This window comes from Jaculus jaculus, chromosome 7 (assembly GCF_020740685.1).
Source record: "Jaculus jaculus isolate mJacJac1 chromosome 7, mJacJac1.mat.Y.cur, whole genome shotgun sequence".
NCBI classification, from domain to species: Eukaryota; Metazoa; Chordata; class Mammalia; order Rodentia; family Dipodidae; genus Jaculus; species Jaculus jaculus.
In genome coordinates this window covers 94940056-94960470 of record NC_059108.1, presented here as the reverse complement: position 1 = coordinate 94960470, position 20415 = coordinate 94940056, and positions in this window count along the sequence as shown.

Below are 20415 nucleotides of genomic sequence, written 5' to 3'. Positions count from 1 at the left end.
AATGCTAATTATTTTTACAGATGCAATGGGGTACATAGAACCATAATTTTTATTTCTTATAAATACTTTTACATGAGCTTGAAGTTTTAAAAACTTTTGTGTTTTTAAATTTTAAGTATAATTTTTTTCTGAGTTCCCTTATGTTTTAATGGATCTCTTTTGCATTTTTTTGTAATCATTACCATTAGAAAACAACAGAAGTAGGCATGGAATGAAATAAATTACTTCATAATAGTTCTAGTAAGTTTGGCAGCAGGAGAAATATTATAACAAATGAAATAAAGTTTTTTTTTTTTTTTGTGTGTGTGTGTGTGTGTGTGTGTGTGTGTGTGTGTGTATCTCCTCCTATTAAAGTCAGTGCTATTGATTCTGGCAACACATTGACTTATTGTTAATTGTGCAATAACTGCCTCAAATTTATATCCATCCTTGGACATAGGAGAAAATGAGATCCCCTTCCTTAAAACTACAGAGTCGTCCTTGTTGCTTTGGCACCCCCTGGTGGAACAAAATCACAGACTAGGAGAGTTTAGAAGGAACCTGTGTGTTTTCTGGAAGATAAATGTGCTGCAGTTTTCATGGAACTTCAATGATTTGAGCACTTTGGGATGAAAGCACATTTCAGTTATATTGATTTAGTTCTACCGCTTTCCAGTAGAGGCACTGTCAGGCTCAATGCGGTACAAGGTCCATTGCTCCGTGTGGGTTTTTAATACTTGTTCAAAAAGGTGTGCACAATCTAGTTCCTTGTTGAGCGATGTAACAGGGAAGGTCATAGAAAAGATTTGAATCACTAAGCTCCCAAGATTAGGCACATGTATATTTGCACTTACATATCTTTTGTTTCATATGCGAAATGTTTGTTCTTCATTTTGTGTGGAGTAACTACACAGTCTACAATAAGTTGCTAAACATAGCACCATTGAACTATAAGACCAAAGGTTACCATTAAAATGGACTTGTAACTATATTAGAAAACTTTTGTAATCAATACATATCAATTCCAGAACCCTGGGCACATATTGAAATACTCATTTCCAGGCTATTTTTTCCATCTTGCTGTGGTTTTAAAGCATTAAATCCAAGCTTGAATCTACATATTGTTCATGCAGGGATCTTTCTGAATTGCAGAGATGGATTACAGAGACTTGGGGAGTTCATGCTGGCTTCAAACTTGACATGCAGTTGAGGATGGCCTTGAATTCTAATCCCCCTGCTTGTGCTAAAATTACAGGGATGTGCCACCATGCTCAGCTTAGAATTCAAATTCAGTTTAGAATTCTAATTGCACATATCTTTAAATTATTATCAATAAATACATGAAAAATCAATATATTTCTGAGAATTGTGGCTATTAAAATTATAATTAAATTGGAGTTAGGGAGATTGTTTAGTGAACATAGCACTCGCTGCTCAAACCTGAGTTTAATCCCCAGACAAAATGTAGAAAGTGGAAATCCTTGATGTGCTTCTATAATCCCATCACACTGACTAAAAGATATAGGCAGACACAGGAGAATTTCATGGAAGTCCTTGCTGGGCTCAGCAAAGAACTACAGCAGAGAAAAAAATCCAGAATGAGTAACCCCGCATCAACTGAGGTGTACTGGGAGATCCAATCAAAAAGTGGTCCTCTGACCTGCACAAACTTACTATGGCATGGATGTGTCTTCATTCACCTATGGACACGAGCACATACACATTCCCAGAAAAAAAAGTAGCAAAAAGACACATGTGTTCAGGATAGTGCATAGCTTATATTAAACAAATAAACAAATTTGTAATATTTTAAGACAAAAGTAGAATAACTTTTTCTTTGAATTTTGTTTTGTTTTGGTAGTATAACATTGCAGATATGACTAATAATCTTAAAATCATACTGTATCAATTACAAAACATATGGATACATAACTCTAAAGAAATCGTGGCTTCCTAGCAACAGGTTTTCTTTTATCCAAAATTATTGCCATTCTGGAACTGAATATGTATTCTGTTCATAGACTAGGGATAGTCTGCTCAACTGAGACTCCAGAAGATGTTTCTGCTCCAAGTATTTCAATTTATCCTAATCTGTTGAGGGCTGAAAATAAAGACTCTTCTAGCTGTGTTTCATGACCATATTTCTAGGGTGTCATTTAAGTAGGTCAGAGGCAAGAACTGCTTCTCTTCTGAGTCAAGCAAGAGGCTTGACAATGCGAAGCCCTGGTAATTGGAGTCACAAAAGCACAGAGTCAGCCCAAGAGGCAGACAGGGAGTCTCTGAGTGGCTCTGCAGAACCTGTGGATGTCCATCTGCTGTGATTATCCTGACAGCTGCAACCTCTTCACTGAAGGACACCTGAAAAGGCTGTCCTAAGTGGGCCAGCTGCAGGTTTCCTCTGCAAAGTCTTCAGAGAGTCTGCAATTATCCAAGTGTGCTTTTGACTTCCTAAGATTGTAGAAACTTTCTCTGCTCAGCCTCAGCTGTGTATACAAATACTATTTGGGGATTTCCATAACTAAATTGAGTGGCATTGTTTTATAGAAATAATTGAAATAATTGAAACATTTCCCCTTGTATTTAACCATTCAGAAATGAACATTATATTAACAACATCATAGCTAAGAGTACAAGAATAACATAAACACAGCTGTTTTTATTAATTTTATTTTAGTAACATATATTCATAGGATACAGTGTTAGGTTTCATATAGACACTTTCTATCAAGTATATCATGCACAGCCATCATCATAGCCTTACATGGCCTCCAGTTAGTTCCTGGCCATTTCCACTCCCACTACTATTATTTTATACTTTCAAGAAAACAGAATTCCTAGACGTGTTGCCCTGGCTTCAAACAAAGGTGTGTTCCTTGAGTGTCTAAAAGAGAATGCATTTCCCTATCACAAACCTTTCCTATCTTTCAGGGATCACCTACATCCTCAAATCTCAGCTCTGTGTCTGTGCCTCCATCTCTAAAGTGATCAAGGGTTTATGGTAACTTTATTATGTGGCATTACAGAAATTATCTGCTGCCATTATATCTTCCTTTCTGGCTCCTTCATCTGTTGGTTTCACTTGTTAAGAAAGATGCCCCCATCATCATTCTAAAACATATCTGTACTCAAGGAACCCTCTGCAAGATAAAATGACAAGTTCACAGAGGGAACTTTTATGTTGTCTACCATATCTACAGAATTCATCCTTACTTTCTATAATGAAGAAAATGAGACTTAGAAAAATTAATGAATTTGTGCAAGTTTTTTTTTTTTGTTTGTTTGTTTCAAAGCCCAGGCTGATCTGGAATTCACTACGGAGACTCAGGGTGGCCTCGAACTCATGACAATTCTCCTACCTCTGCCTTCCAAGTGCTGGGATTAAAGGCATGCACCACCATACCCGGCGTTGTGCAAGTTTTAAGTAGCAGTTTGGAATTAAATATAAACATTTGCCTTTTATCATCTGGGCTTTTAACAAGTGAAAAAGTTAATATTTGTGAATGACACAGAAAGAATGAAGAAAAACAGGCAGCCAGAGACATGATTTATTTTGCAGTCATATTCAATAAAGCCAACTATCAAATAATAAACTTTTTTAAAATTTGTGTTTCAAGGTCAGGCTTCTCTTTTTTAAAATATTTTTATTTATTTATTTGAGAGTGACAGACAAAGAAAGAGGCAGATAGAGAGAGGGAAAGAGAATGGATGTGCCAGGGCCTCCAGCCACTGCAAATGAATTCCAGATGTGTGCTCCCCCTTGTGTATCTGGCTAACGTGGATCCTGGGGAGTTGAGCCTTGAACCAGGGTCCTTAGGCTTCACAGGCAAGCACTTAACCACTAAGCCATCTCTCCAGCCCTAAACTTTTATTTAAGTAAAATGTTGATAGCATTAGGCCCAAAAGAAATGAAAATTTTAAGAAACAAAGTTCCCAAGTAATGTTAGAAATTGTTCCTTTTTACTGACTGAAAAATGTTGAAAGAAACTAAGATACAATCAATCATTGCAAATGCAATGGTTATACAGTTATATGTAAAAAGAATGAAAGACAATTTTCAAGAGAAGAAATAAGTGATGACACCATGAAAGAGACTTCAGAAAAAAAGGAACAGATGGTTGGAGAGATGGCTTAATGATTAAGGTGCTTGCCTGCAAAGCCTAGTGACCTGAGTTTTATTCCCCAGGACCAACGTAAAGCTAGAGGCACAAAGTGGCACATGCATCTGGAATTTGTTTGCAGCAGGTGGGGGTATTGGTGTGGCCATTCTGTCTAGCTCTTTTCTCCCTATTACTCTTTGCTTGGAAATAAGTAAATAAAGGTAGTTTTTTTTACTTGAAAAAAAGAAACATTATTTACAACAGGGAAAAGCAGAACATCTTATTTTCTTTTTCTTTTTTGATTTCATTTATTTATTTAAGAGTGAGACAGAGAGAGAGTGTATATATACACACCAGAGCCTCCTACCACTGCAAACCAATGCAAAATGCATGTGCCAACTTGTGTCTGTGGCTTTTCCTGGGTATTGGAAAATTGAATTCAAGGAGTCAGGCATTGAAATCAAGCGCCTTTACCTACTGAGCCATTTCTCCTGTCCAAGAATACTATTTTAACTGGCAATCTAGGAAGGCATTAAGAATAGTAATATTATAACTCACTATTTCTATTGCCAAAATTCATGAGACAACCAATATACTCAATGTATATGGCCTCTCTACTTTTGTTATTACCCATTGAGATTCCATATATACATATAACACGTGAAAATGATCTAATTTGAAACTAAAGATAATAACCTCACAAAAGTGTTCAGCCCCTCTAAAAAAGTACATGGAAAATACAATATAGGAAATAATAGCTTTAGATTAACTTCATTAAGGTCAAATTCACATTTAACACCTTCAGTTAGGCAAATGTAAATAAACAGGGTACAAATTGTGCCCTTGAGGTACTATTATGTAAATGTCCCATTGTTAAATTCACTTTCCTTTCTTAGAAAGTAATATTTCCTTTACAAATATGTTTTTCCTTAATAAATGGATATTATGCGTTTTCTATATGACAGAAATTATATAAGTATTTATAAAGGATGTCTGTTGTAGTGAGAAGAGTAGCCTATGAAACAGAAGAAAACATTTGGTACCTATTTATAGGACAGAGGATTAGTATCCAAAATGTACAAAGACTAAAATTAAAGACAAGCACCAAAAAAACCCCAAATAACCAAATCAATAAATAGACAAATGAGAGGAATAGAAAACTTTCACTGAAATATGAATTAAATGAATGTAAAAGCATAAAATTGCCCAAAATCTTTAGTCATCAGGGCAATGCAAATCTAAAGTACATTGTAACCATATCACCCTAATCTGAATGGCTATCATTAATAAAGGCAAGATGTTGATGAAGATATAATAAAACTAGAGCAGTTATTTACACCATGGGCTGGGCTGTAGATTATTCTGTCTAGCTTGTGTGGAAATCAGCATGGAGTTTCTTCAAAAATTAAATTCTTACCATCCAATTGTGATAAAAAAACAAAGAATCAAAATAAACATATTACAGAGAATCCTTTATACTCGTGTCTACTGTTACTACAAGTAATCGGTATCAATTTAGCATAGATACCTGTTAATAGCTGAATGAAAATAGAAAACTATAGATGATGGATGAACAGATTGATACATAGATAAATAATAGATGAAAAAGTGTAAAAAAAGAAAGGAAGGAGGAAGAAATAGGAGAAAGAAAAAGGCAACAAGGAAGAAGATAGAGAGGGAGAAAATGGAATTCATCATTTTAAGGGCATTGATTCAGACTCACAGTGATAAATTTTGCATATTTTCTTTCATATGCACAATCTGGAGGGTGAAGAACAATGAGAACAACAAAGAAGTTTAAGTATGTGGAAGGGAAATGAAGGAAAATATGATTAAAAGAGAATAATTAGAGAAAGTAAATTTTATCACAGTTCATTATGTAAATGTACTGAAATATTTTATTATGATAAAATAGCTAATTTTGCACAAATAAATGTACAGCAACAAATAAACACAAAATATCTATTCTTAATACATATGCATGTTTTAGGATGTAAAAGTATTACCTTAAATAATGTTTGTGAACAATATTGATTTGTATATCTAAAGAAATATTTATTCAGTTTAGACAAGATGAATTTTACTCCATTGTATCAATGTAAAAAAAAGTAGCAACAAACTATTGTTTTCTCAAACCAAAAAGTATCACTGATAACTATATTCATAATTTAATTATTTAGGCATTTTAATTATGACATTTGGATTTCAATGGGGGAGAAATCACTATTATTTATGAACTATTTTCAATTAACTTTCTACTTTGAACAAATTATCTGTGTAAATCCACAAATTATTGAAGTGTAGCCATGACATTCTGTTTTTAGTACATACCATGTGCATTTTGTTAAGCCAATATGATCTGTGATTTAGTGGAGGGCTTATTCACAGAAATATAAACTTGCCTGAAATGTTCCTTTCCCAAACAATGCAATTGGCCCCATTCCATTGTGTTTGTTATTATTGTCTTCCAAACTGAATGGAAGCATTGCATGACCTGAACATGTAATGTTTGGTTTAATATTCAAGATTAAAAATATCATAACTAGAAGTACTCTATGTAGATTTTATAGAATATTATATTCTACTTTTCATTACTTGATTTTAAAAAATTATTAACTCTAGAATGTACTCATTTTCTTCTAAAATACAAGCATAGCACATGTTATCTTATTAAATTACTAATTTTAAATTCATTTATTGTTAATGATATATTCCTTGATGAGTAGTGTTGGGACTTAAGCAGTAGCTTAAAGGATAAATCACTTGCCACATAAGGGAGAAGACCCAGATGACTAGCTAGACTAGATGAGTCAGCATTCTCTTCATGTGACAAGCCCTGCTTTATTAAATAAGGAGGAGAGCTATCATATGATGCATCCAATATTATCCTCTGGCCTCCATATTCATGCACATGCATATGCACATGCACATCTGTACATTTCAACCCAAACACACACACACCACAACACACATGATAATAATAATAACAATAATAATGATGATAATAAGTAACAAAACAGATTTAAATAAGTGCTGAATGCAAAAGTTGGATTCAGTAATAGAAACTTAAAAAAATTGAAACTGTATTTAAAATCAGTCAGTTGTTACAGTTCAGATATGTGTACACAAGATAATAAAATATACATAGCTTCAAAATTTATGAAGTGAAAGTAAATCATATATTAACCCTCAAAATTAGTATCTGAAATAACATATACTATCCTAATTAGGGACTTCACCATAAAATTAATGTACATAATGACACAAACACACTGCCATCAAAGGCCCCTTGATTAAATTACTGATCCAGACAGCAGGGGATGTTTCCCTTTTAAAGAATGTGACTAATGGACACTGACTATGATTTTCAGCTACTTCACTTAGCTCTTAACATGAGGATAATTTAAGTACTGTGAATTTGTTCTGTGTATATTGTGTAAATGGATGGAATAGATGTTTTCAAGAGTCTCTGCAAATAAATACATACTTCACCAAGAGCCAGAACACAATTGGATTCTTGCTGTATCTGAGCCTTAGTGTTACCAAGGTTTTCTTGGTTTGTTTTTCAGCTCAGGAATTACTGTGGAGATTTTTGAGAAAACTACTTCTGTGTCTAAGAGGAAGTGCATAAACCTTTAGTAAGCAATTTCTAGGTCCCAAGAGTAGACCAGGTGCAGTGAAGCCAGAACCGAAATAGCTCAGCTCCTGCATCACTATTTTAAAGCAGTAAGTGTGGAGCTCTGAAGTAGAGGACATTACAGACCTTTATTTTAATCACAAGAAGACATGCATTGTGCACATATTTGTGGGAAGAGGAAGGCAGTTTAACCCTGCCACAGCTGGGGCTTGTAATGTAATATACAGTCAGTACCTGGTTGAAGTAAAGTTCTTTACACACATCTTAAAAGTCAACACAATCCCCAGTGTAGAAAAGCGTATTCCTTATCATTATATCATATGATGCTCAGCACTGGGAAAATGTAGCTCACATGTCATAAATTTATATGTACTTCTCTCATAATTAACACCCACAATGAGCTGTTGATCAGAGAGACCTACAATATCTCCCAAAACAAAACAAAACAAACTAAATAAATAAATAAACATACTTCTGTCAGAGTACTTTATTACCCACTGGAGGTTGCTGAAGACACCACACACTGTCAGCATAGACCATGGAGAGACCTGCTTGGAATCTGGAAGAGAGACAGTCCCCATACAGTTAGCCATCTACTGCTGGAAGGATCTACATGAACTGCAGGGGAAAGTGATCAGCATCTGTTTGTGCAGCTCAAAGTCTAAGCTACTCAGAAGCAAGCAACTGGACATGATGTACACACAAATGCAATAGTAGTACACAGCCATGGTGGGTATCCAACAGCTCTTGGATTGGCTAACAGATCCACTCAGTGGGAAGGAAACCATATCTGGAACTGGGAAACAAGTCAGAATCATAGCCAGACAACAACTTTGCTTTCCAATGTCAAGTTCCCACTAATCCTGGGCTATCAGATTGTCTGCACCCTTTAAATTAAGTCTCTAAATTGATAATGGTTATTCCCCAGTGCTGCCTTCACTCCCTGTTGGAGATTCTGCTTCTCTTTTTAAGATGGGGGTGGGGCCTGAGGAGATAAACCAGCCTGCACATTTCACTGCAGCCCTAGCTAAAAGCACCAAGGAATGGAGGAGATGAGCAAAGGTCTGCTTTCTTGGTGAGCCTGATATCAGCACAAGGGTGAAAGAGACAGACACTGAGGACACTCAACACCTACCAAACCAGAGATCCAGAGTTTCCTAAGAGTACATAACAGAAATAGGCTTAAAATGTACCCAGCATGACTCAGGGAATTTTGCAGAAGAGGGGGCCAAAAAGTTTTTAAAGCCACAAGTTGGGACATTATATACATTGCTTTTCCCCCATAACTGACTGCTGCCACCACAATGCATGACCCACAATCCCCATGGGGTTGATCTACATCCAAAATGAGGAAGGCCTCTTCAGCAAAGGCGCAGGGATGAAAGAAAGGATGGTACCAATATGTGTTGTTTACATACTAAGCATGTCCATATCTAATAAAAATAAATTTTAAAAAAGAATATTCCTATGGGCTGTATAAGGCTCACATTATGTGATGGTTGTTTCCTCTGTGCATAGAAAAGTAACATCATTCACCCACCCATCAGGAGAAGAGATTGAGTAAAGGAAAGGTGGAAGGAGGACTAATCAAAATCTAAAAAGATATAAATAAGTCATATTGAAATCTACATTTTTGTACAATGGAACACTCAGGACCCATAGATTATTACTAGAAAATTTTCAGTGCCAGGGATAGGATACTTTCCAGTGAGTTGTTGGCCAGGGAGGTCCCTGATACCCCCAAAACATTATAGGTCATTGCCAAGGCCCACAGTTTCCTACCAGAAAAAGTTGGTAAAACCTTATTTCTGAAGATTCCACATACTTGACCTGCAAGGTCCTGCCCCGGCCAGCAGGGAGTCGAACAAAGAAGTGAGGGGAAAAATAACCTGAATGAAAGAAGGCAAACAGACACAAAAAGGAGACCATGCTAGATGTTTGTCACAGCCTCGAGAGTTTATTCTTACATGTAAGTTTATATAGGGTTGTAGGGGGAAGGGGATGTGGTCAGGGCAAGGAGTTGTAGGGGGAAGGGGACGTGGCCAGGGCAAGGACTTGTCAGGAAACCTAGAGGGGATGTAATTAGGTGTTCATCTAATCTTGCCTAACTGGCTTAACATCCTGACTGCACCAGGCTTCACATCCTGACCATAAACTGGCCTTTTGCAAAAGATAAGATTCTGTAAGCAGTCTGCTGACTGGTTCCAGAAGTACCTTACAGAAAGCTGGATGGACCAGCTTTCTGAGTAATGAGTCAGTTTATGAGCAGGCCCAGGCAAAATTGAGAGGCTTTTGCTCTATGGCTCCCGGCATCTCCTCCCTTCTTTTATACAAAAGATGGGGAGGCCCACTATTCAGCAGTGGGCTGCAATGCCTTTGTTTCTTCTCAGCTACCAGCAGGATGGGGGAGTATTCAGTCAAGCGTATGATCCCCTGGTAGTCGAATATTAGGTGAGGAAGTAGAAACTTGCTACATGGAGTTCTTGGTTTCTGGTAGTTGAGTATTAGGTGAGGAAGTAGAAACTTCACTTGCTATATGGCGGTTTCTGTTAACATGGCTGAAGTTTGATTCAGAGCTCCCAACATCTCCTTGGGAGAGGCCCGCTTTGCAGCGGTGGGCATTAACCAACTGGGGGTGTAGGGACCCAACTTCTCCAGTGGGACATCTCTTTCCTACAATCTTTGTCCCTTGGTACCTTTTGGGGAGGGGAGGCAGGACGTATGTGGCTGGAGAGTGAGGCACAGCCTTAGTGATAACAGTTATGGTACCAACCTCTATGCAAGCCAGGTATACCTCTCAGGGAATCCAGAAGCAGTTAGAAAGGGACCTTCCCTTGTGGTGCTTTGCCTCGCACCCACGTTGGTGCCCATATCACACTCACTTTATTGTGAGCTGATATGTACAGGTCTGAATCCTATGCAGCTCCTAAAGGAGGGGTAGCTATTTGGCCAAGACAGGTAGACCGCAGCAATAGCAGAGGTGTAGACTGGAATGCTTAGGGCATAACATGACAACTCTCAGCAGTTATTTTGAATGAGCCCACTTGGATGAACATGCATAGAAGCAGAAAAAAACCTGTCTCTGGATACCTCCTGGAAGTTGAGTGAGCTGAGGTACTTACAGTTCAGGTGATATGTACTACAAAATGTTAGTATTGATGAAATAAAATTTTACTTCTAAGAAATAGGCACCATATCCAGTCTATGAGATCATGGATTGCATTTATATACAACCATGTTTACATTTTTTTCAGTGGTTTTGGGTTGAAAACATGAAGAACTACTTTAAAGGGATATTAGAAATGAACAATATATTAACAAAACCCACAAAATTTGTTTACTTTCATCACCTTCATTTTGTATAAATATGACTATAATAGACATAACAGAGAATATCTGGTAAGTTGCCATAATATGCAACTCTCAGTTTTGAAGAATACAAAACATAATGAAATAGTATCATTAAATAGGGATGAAAAATAATGAGGGGAAAGGCATTACATATGTGGGCAAGAAAATAGTATTGTGATCTTGAATAAAATTAGATTTGCAGTAGTACTTGGGAGGCCAAAAAGGCAGATAGAAAAAATAAAAGTTGCACTAATGGCCTGATTCCCAATAATTTAGAAACCCTTTTCTGAAAATATGTGAATAGACAAATAAATCACTTATAGAGAGATAAGAAGAGAAAGTGATTACATTTGGCAATATATACTAACCTCATTACATAAATTCAAAGTAAAAAACATCTTCCAAAATAAAATTGAACCATTATATTATATACATATACTATATACTCTTTATGATTTTCATATATTGTTTAAACCATGGTATTTGGAAAATTTACCTAAAATTCTGTTATGAAAATATCTGGATTCATATTGTTAATTTTGAGATGATATGATAATATTTTGTGTGTTCAGTATGCCTTCCTTGCATGTGGTATAGATGTGTGCATGTGCTTTATGCACTTGTGTGTACATACATGCACAACCTATACTTACATGTATGGAGGCCAGGGGAAGGTATTGAGTACTTTCCTCTAAAACTCTTCTTCCTTATTTCCTTGTGAATAGATCTCTCTGGAGCTTGTCATTTTTCAGCTAGTCTGGCTGACCATTATTAGCCATCATCTTGTTTCTGCCCTATCTCCAATCAGTTTTGGAGTTATAGGCATTCATGGCCACATCTGGCTTCTTACTGAGTACTGAAGAATTGATATCAGGCCACTGGCTTGTTTAGCAAGAAGTCTTACCCACTGAGCCATTTTGTCAATCCCTTCATAGTACATTATTTTTTTTTTAATTTTGTTTATTTTTATTTATTTATTTGAGAGTGACAGAGAGAGAAAGAGGGAGAAAGAGAGAGAGAGAGAGAGAGAGAGAGAGAGAGAAAGAGAGAGAGAGAGGAGAATGGGTGTGCCAGGGCCTCCAACCACTGCAAACAAACTCCAGAGGCATGTGCCCCGTTGTGCATCTGGCTTACCTGGGTCCTGGGTAATCGATCCTCAAACCGGGGTCCTTAGACTTCACAGCAAGCGCTTAACCATTGAGCCATCTCTCCAGCCCTCATATTACATTTTTCACACTGTTCATGGATAACTAAATTCTCAATAATGCATCATGAGTTATGATAGACAGAGAATTTCTTTCTCATTGTAAAAAGAGGCAGATGAACTGAAAATCAATTGCATAAAGTTTTGCTTCTGTGGAAAGCAAGTGCAAAATTTATCCATTACAATTGTCATATTTGAGTTCTACTTGATAAGCATTCTGCTCTAAAAATAATACAGATTTACAAAAGTAATTGATATATAAGATCTGAACACACTGATAAAGTATAATAGGATATTTTCAGTCATGTACACATTACATTTGGATCAGCTTGGGGTAATTAGTATATCCATCACCTTGAAACTCAACAAATTTTATGTTGAGTACAATTTCTTTCCTTTCAGCTACTTTTTAGAGTAAATACTGAATTCTCATTAATTTATTCAGCCTAGTATCTCATAGAGCAACATGAGTCATTCCTATCTATTCAAGCAAAAGCACCAAAGAAGTTACACTCTACTTATTTACCTTCAGCTGTGGTTATAAATTTATATATTCTTTGCCCATATATTTAAATCAGTAGTTTTCTAATCTTGATAATCATTCTTATTGCAAATTATATTGTACAAGTGAAAACTTCCCTGTTTTACTGTGACCCTATGTTCTATTATCAAGTAAGTTAATTCTAGGTGTGGTGGCACACACCTTTAATCCCAGCACCTGGGAGGCAGAGGTAGGAGGATCATCATGAGTTCAAGGCTACCCTGAGACTACATAGTGAATTCCAGGTCAGCCTGAACTAGAGTGAGGCACTACTTTGAAAAACTGAAAAAGAAAAAAAAAATCAAGTAAGTGACTAGATACACAAATCAGATCCAATAAATAAATAGTAAAAGATTCACAAAGTCATAAATTAACCATAATTATATATATCATTTTTGTCTGTTTTAGTTTTGCAACATTGCATCTTTTTCAATAAGGTAATAAGCCTCTTGGTCAAATGTTAAGATTTAAAATTTAACCTCTCAGATTAAAATTCTACAGACCATCATAAGCTCTGGAAATATTTGACTCTTATATCTGTATCAACTTGGCAATTAAGTTAGAATCGCAGCCCTGTACATTATTTTCAAAATGGGATTGTCTTTCTTCAAAATTTTCTTTTGCTATAAAATTATGGTGTCACTTTCAAAATTCAAAATGCAAATATAGAATTCTAACTACTCAAAAGAATAAGTTTGTACTTTATGGATTTCACTGAAGGGGTACAGCAGATAAATCCATGTAAAATACATAGAAAAACACTAAGGAATGGCCTAAAGCAGTGTTATTTTCTCACTGTTACTTGTCCGTTAAGTTGGTAGTCAAATTTGCAGTCCTGTCTGTTATCTAAGAAATTTCAAAACCATAGAGTAAATTATCTGTGAATAACATTCATAAAAATACTATAAATGAATAAAAGTGGAATGAATTTGAAATTATTCTGAAGCAATTTTTTCTGTATAAGCTTATTCATCTATTTCTAAGACTTCCTATTCTAAAGTTACAGGCTTACTTTTTTAAATCAAAATGGAAAAAAAAAATTGCTTGGTTTATGAATGATTCAGGAAAGTCCAGCCAGCAAGGTTTTATAAGACTGAGGAACAAATTATGTGCATTTCCTCTCAGCAATGTTCATATTCAGCAAGGGGCATTTTTTAAAAGAAAAAGTAAGCGAATTTTATATTCATTCTTCCAATCTGTGTACAAGGGAGCTCTTTTCATCTTTTAGTGTTTTTGTCTAACTTTTCTTCAGTATATTAAAGTTTTCATGTAGAGGTTGTTTACCTCTTTGGAAGGATTTGTTCATAGATGTTTTCTGGAAGCTATTTTTGAATGGAATTATTTTTCTGACTTCTTTCTTGGCAAGTTTGTTACTGAAATACTGAAAGACTGTTTTGATTTTGTATATTAAGTTGCTGTAATACTGTTTTATTAAAAGTGTTCATCATGTATAGAATTTTCCTGGGTGGATTCCTTAGGATTTTTAAAGTATAAAACTATGTCTTCTGTAAATAGGGATAATAAAAACTTTTTTTTTTTTTTTTTGGTTTTTCGAGGTATGGTCTTACTCTGGTCCAGGCTGATCTGGAATTAACTCTGTCATCTCAGGGTGGCCTTGAACTCATGACAATCCTCCTACCTCTGCCTCCCAAGTGCTGGGATTAAAGGTGTGAGCTACCACGCCCGGCTATAAAAACTTTTTTTTCTAATTTTTGTCCATTTTCTTTCTTCTTTTCATATTGCTATTGCTAAAAATTTGAACACTATTAAATGATATAGCTGAGAGTGGGTGTACTTGTCTCAATCCTGATTGTAGATTGCACTGCTTTTAGGTTTTTCCTATTCAGTTTGATGTTTGCAGTGCTCATGTTTAAGACCTACCCTTGAATCCAGGGGCTCATCTCAGTCATGGTGTATGATGTTCTTATTGGGTTTTGAACACTATTTATGACAATTTTATTGAGAATATTCATGTTTCTGTACTTTAGGAAAATTGGTGTATAGTTTTCTTGTTTTATTGTTGAGTCCACATGTGGTATTGGAATTAGGTTAATGCTGGCTTTGTAGAATGTCTTGGGTATTGCTCATCTCACCTCTGCTATTTCAGATGTTTGGTTTATCTGAAGAAGTATTGGTGTTATGTTTTCCTTAAAGGTTTGGTAGAATTCCTCAGTAAATCTTGTGACACTGTTTTTTCTTCATTGGAGATGTTTTGTTATGGCTGGCTGCTATCTTATTTCTTTTGAATTATCTGTCTATGTCGCTTACATCTCTTTGATTTAACTTTGGCAGCATTGGCAAGACATAGGAATCTAGGAACATGGCCATTTTTACTAGATTTTTACATTGTTTTCAAAGGGGAAAAAATAAGAATTTCCTAATCATTCTCTGGAATATATTGGAATATGTGTTACTGCCCTTTTTTCAACTCTATTTTTTTTAATTTTGTTCTGCTTTTGGTTAGTTAGGCTAGCAGTTTTAAACTCTATCATATCAAAATTTTTTGCTTGATTATATGTGTTTTGGTCTTTTTGTCTACATTTCATTATTTTTTCCAAGAATTTTAAATTCATCATTAGATTATTTATTTAAAAGCTCTCCCCCATTTTCTCCCATATTTTCTTTTTTAAGATATAGTCTCACATAGCTCAGGAAGGCCTCAAACTTGTAGGTATGTAAGTAAGCTATGTAAGTAAGAATAATTGTAAAATGATCTTCTTGGATACAACTGCTAAGTGCAGGCATGAGCCACCATAACTGATTCTATTTGATTTTTTTAATATAAGATTGCATAAGATATTAATGTTACTGTTTGAATTCCCTTAGCATGATTATCTTGTAAATTGTACTTTCATTTTTATATTACTGTAGAATTTTTAGGTGCTATCCCATACTTTTTAAATGAACCACTCATTATTCATTGAAGAGTGTTTGGGTCATTACTGTATTCCCTTATTATTATTTTCTAGTTTTATTTAAATAATATTGGATGTTACAATAAGTTTTCATTATATATTTTTTAAATTTTAGACTAATTTATATCTTAGAATGCCCTCTATTGAAAAAATTTCCATGAATTCCTAAGAATGTCTATTCCATGTGTGTGTGTGTGTGTGTGTGTGTGTGTGTGTATACGTGATCTATGGCATAGTTTAATTTGCTGTACTAGAATGCAGTTGAAATACCATATGTATTGTCCAACATTTTAGATGTTGGGGTTTATTATGCCACTATTTGGCCAAAATTCATGTTTTTGTTTTTGTTTTATGTTTATTTTGTGTTTTTATGTTATGTGTGAGTGTATACTTGTGTGCATGTGTGTGTGTTTGTGTTTGCATGTATGTTATGTCTTATGTGTGTGAGCATGAAATATGCATGGGCTTGTGTGTATGTGCATACAAAGGCCAAATGCTCTGCCCACTAGAGATTCATGTTGCAAAAGAAATCTTATTGAGAAACACATGAGTCTGTATAGGCTTACATTCAAACCACCACATGCTGCTCCTGTCCTATCGACCCAGAATTTCTCAGTGACCTTGCAGTCCAAGTATGTGGAGTCTTCAGCAATAGGGTCTTACCATCTATTCGTGGTGGGAAACCATGGGCTCAGAAATGGCCTATAATGTTTTGGGGTCATCAGGGACCTCCCTGGCCAACAACTCACTGTAAGGTATCCCAGCCCTGACCCTGAAAATTTTCTAATCTGATGTATGTGGCATAAAGTCTGCATTTCAGTTGTCTTATCTAAAAATGCAAGGCAGGGAAGAAATTCTCCATATAAGAGTTGCCTTAAAGATGCAGGTAATGTGGTAGGAGGGTAGTTTCTTAGCTTTGATGTTATGAGTGCCAGGTGCCCTGAGGCACTCAGCTATCATCTCAGCCACATTAGATATCATTCTAAACTCCTTTCAGTGGGTATGGATTTTTTTTTTTTCTAGATAGGGTCATATTCTAGTCCAGGCTGACCTGGAACTCACTCTAGTTTCAAGCTGACCTGGAACTTATAGCAACCCTCCTACATCTGCCTCTTTAGTTCTAGGAAGAAAGGTATGTGCCACTATGCCCATATAGTATTAATTTTATATTCAGTTATACAGCAAAAAATTTTATCTTTTATTCAGTAATTTCTGATGTTCTCCATGTTTGCTTCTTCAGTAGTACATCATTTTTTTTCTTTATTTTTGTTATTTTTTAGTTTTTGGCTTGGTTTTTTGAAGTAGGGTCTTGCTTAAGCCCAGGAAGACCTGGAGTTCATGATGTAGTTCAGGACAGTCTGAAATTCATGATGATCTTCCTATCTCTACCTCCTTAGTGCTTGAATTAAAAGTATGTGCCAGCATGCCCAACTGAAATTGTTAATAATATATTGAAAATGAAGCCACAAATTTATAAACTTAACATTTTGTGAATTGTGAAGATTTTCTAAGATAACATTTCCATCAAGACTAATAAATGCAATCCAAGATAAGTGGCTTAGGCCTTTACAGACATTTTCTGGGACAATTGAAGCAAAAGAACTGTGAAATCAAGACATGTCTAGACTACAGACTGAATCAAGGCTGATATGGGGAATTAAGTGAGACCCTGTCTCAAAATTAATAGACAAACATGGGCTAGGGATACAGCTCAGTGTTAGAGTTCTTGTCTAGCCTACATCAGGTCTTTAGTTGGATCCTCAGTGCTGAAGAAAATAATAACCCAAATGAGCATTACAAGGCACTGGAGAGAATAGATTCAGATCCTAAGGAGAGAACCACCCCACCATACCTCAAAGGGTCCCAGCTGAAACTAAGAATAATTTGCAAAACAAGCAAGGGTGCTGTTTTCTTGGTGAACCTGGTACCAACAAAAGGGTGAAGGAGATCAACACAGATAACAATCAACTCCTACCAAATCAGATATCCAGAGACACAGAGGCTCCCAAGACCACATTACTGAAGCAGACCTAAAATGAACCCAACATGGCTCAGGGAAATTTGTGGAAGAGGGGGTGGAAAGAATGTCAGAGGCACTCATTGGGCCATGATCCACAGAGACATTTCATCCTACCTATAACTGAGGGCTATACCCACAATTCCTTACCCATATACCTCAATATAGAGGGACCAGGGGGAGGGGGAGGACAGGAAGGAGGCTAACAATGATACAAACTTAAATGTATTCACTGAGTACAAAAGAAATTAATAATAAAAAATAAGAATTTCCAGAATATATGAAATTTTCTTTATTAGTCTTAGGTACAATTAAAGTTTCTTTCCTCTTTATTTCTTCCTTTTATATACTTTAATACCATTGTTGTAGTTACCAATTTATACATGGCATTTTCAGTGTATGAGTTTTACAATATTGTAAATACTCTGAGAAAAATATGTTCTTCATTTATATTATCTCACATTTAAAATTCTTTCTATCATGTTATAATTCCTCATTACCTGGTTATGGAATGAACTAGTTTATTTTAACTCAAATATTAAATATTGGCAAGTTATACAAGTCATTTTTTTCAGCAATATTTCTATACTCATTATTTGTTCTACTAGTCAAACACTATATTCTTCATCAACTTTATACTTTCTGCCTCCCTGGGGACAGGGTTGAAACTTTTAGCTAAGGTTATCCAGCGAGACATAATGTATTGCAAGCTGAGCATTTAACTGTCAAAGAAGATATTTGGAGTTTTTACTTGTTCTTCTCAGGGCAATCCTGTTCTACCAGTTTCAGCACTGAAGACCTGAAATTATCAAAGCAATCTGGCTATCATTTGTAAGAAAACATAATGTTTGAGAGAACAACATATTCTTTTTAAAATATTTTATTTATTTAGTTTAAAACATACACACACAGAGAGAGAGAGAGACAGAGAGAGAGAGAGAGAGAGAGAGAGACAGAGAGAGACAGAGAGAGAGAATGGATGTCCTTCCAGCCATTGCAAACAAAGTCCAGATACATGTGCTACTGTGTGCATCTGGCTTTATGTGGATACAAGGGAAATGAATCCAGGCTGTCAGGCTTTGCAGGCAAGTGCCTTCAATGCTGAGCCATCCCTTCAGCCCAAGAGAATAGGATATTCTTGATTAAAGAGCTGAAATTTTTCAGAATCATTACTCTCTAGAAATATCCTACTCTAGATGATAAAATGTTCCACTGTTCTAGAATTAAAAATAGAAAAATGACCAGTGCAAATAAAAAAGAAGAAACAAAAATAAAACAGAGATCAAAAATGGAGTTAGCAGAAACCAAAAGCAGAGGCCACAAAAATTGAAGTTCTTGTCCCATGACACAACTTCATTTAGGGTAGGATTTTGAATTCTTGGCCAAGAAAAAAAAAAAAAAAGGATGTACATTACTAGACATAATAGTGTACTTCAAATTTCATATTTTGTAGCCAGTTTGATTACATTCTCAATTAAAATTTGTACACTTACATATACATTTTGAGATAATCTATTATATGAAAGTGATCTGTTAAGGTAATGATAGAAATACTGCTGATATATCAAACTTTAAAAAGTCTTATGAGAGGGCTGGAGAGATGGCTTAGCGGTTAAGCGCTTGCCTGTGAAGCCTAAGGACCCCGGTTCGAGGCTCGGTTCCCCAGGTCCCACGTTAGCCAGATGCACAAGGGGGCGCAAGCGTCTGGAGTTCGTTTGCAAAGGCTGGAAGCCCTGGCGCGCCCATTCTCTCTCTCTTTCCCTCTATCTGTCTTTCTCTCTGGGTCTGTCACTCTCAAATAAATAAATAAAAAATTAAAAAAAAAGTCTTATGAGACTCTTATTATTTAAAAGAAAACACATTTCATAGGTTTCCTTCTTTTAAAATATCTTTTACATTTTAGGGAATAAATTCTGATTTTAGCATTGGTTTAAAAGTATATTATAATTTGTGATTGTTCTAAGGCTTTTCAATTCATTTTTAACTGTGACATAAAAGGATTTAGAATCAAGGCGGTCGTGTAGGTGATTATTTTTATATTATATATGAGAACCTGTTATTAAAGAGGCATAGTGGCTGGCTCACTCCTGTACACCTAATTCCTAAGAGGCTGAAGTGGGGTTTCTGTGACTGAGACCAGCCTGGAATGCATAATGTTTTGAAACCAATGAGAGTTAGTGTACAAGACACCAGTACAAATGTAAGAGCTACAGGGTGGGAAGGTGTACTCTGCAACATGGTCTTTGCCAACAGAAACTGGCCAGAACATTCATGGATTACTAATGATATCACTGAGGTGGGCCCTCAAGGAAATAGAGTCAGCATACAGTGGATTAGCTATGGACTTGAGTAAGGGACTAAAGAGTATAACCTGATGGGAATATTACCAATTTGCAATATGTTCACATATTAAAATTCTCACCCACAAAAAAAATTGTTTCTGAAGAAATAGGTTACTCAATAAAGTGTTTTCTCTGCAAGCATGAGAACCCATATTCAATCCTCCGTTCCCATATGAGTTCCAGGTGCCAAAAATCCCAGCACTAGGGAGACAGAGACAGGTTGTTCTCTGTAGCTTGCTGGGCAGCCAATCTAGCCAAATGGGTGAGCTTGAACCTAATGAGGGACCCTGTCTCAAAAAAGGTGGATAATACCCAAAGAAAACAACTGATAT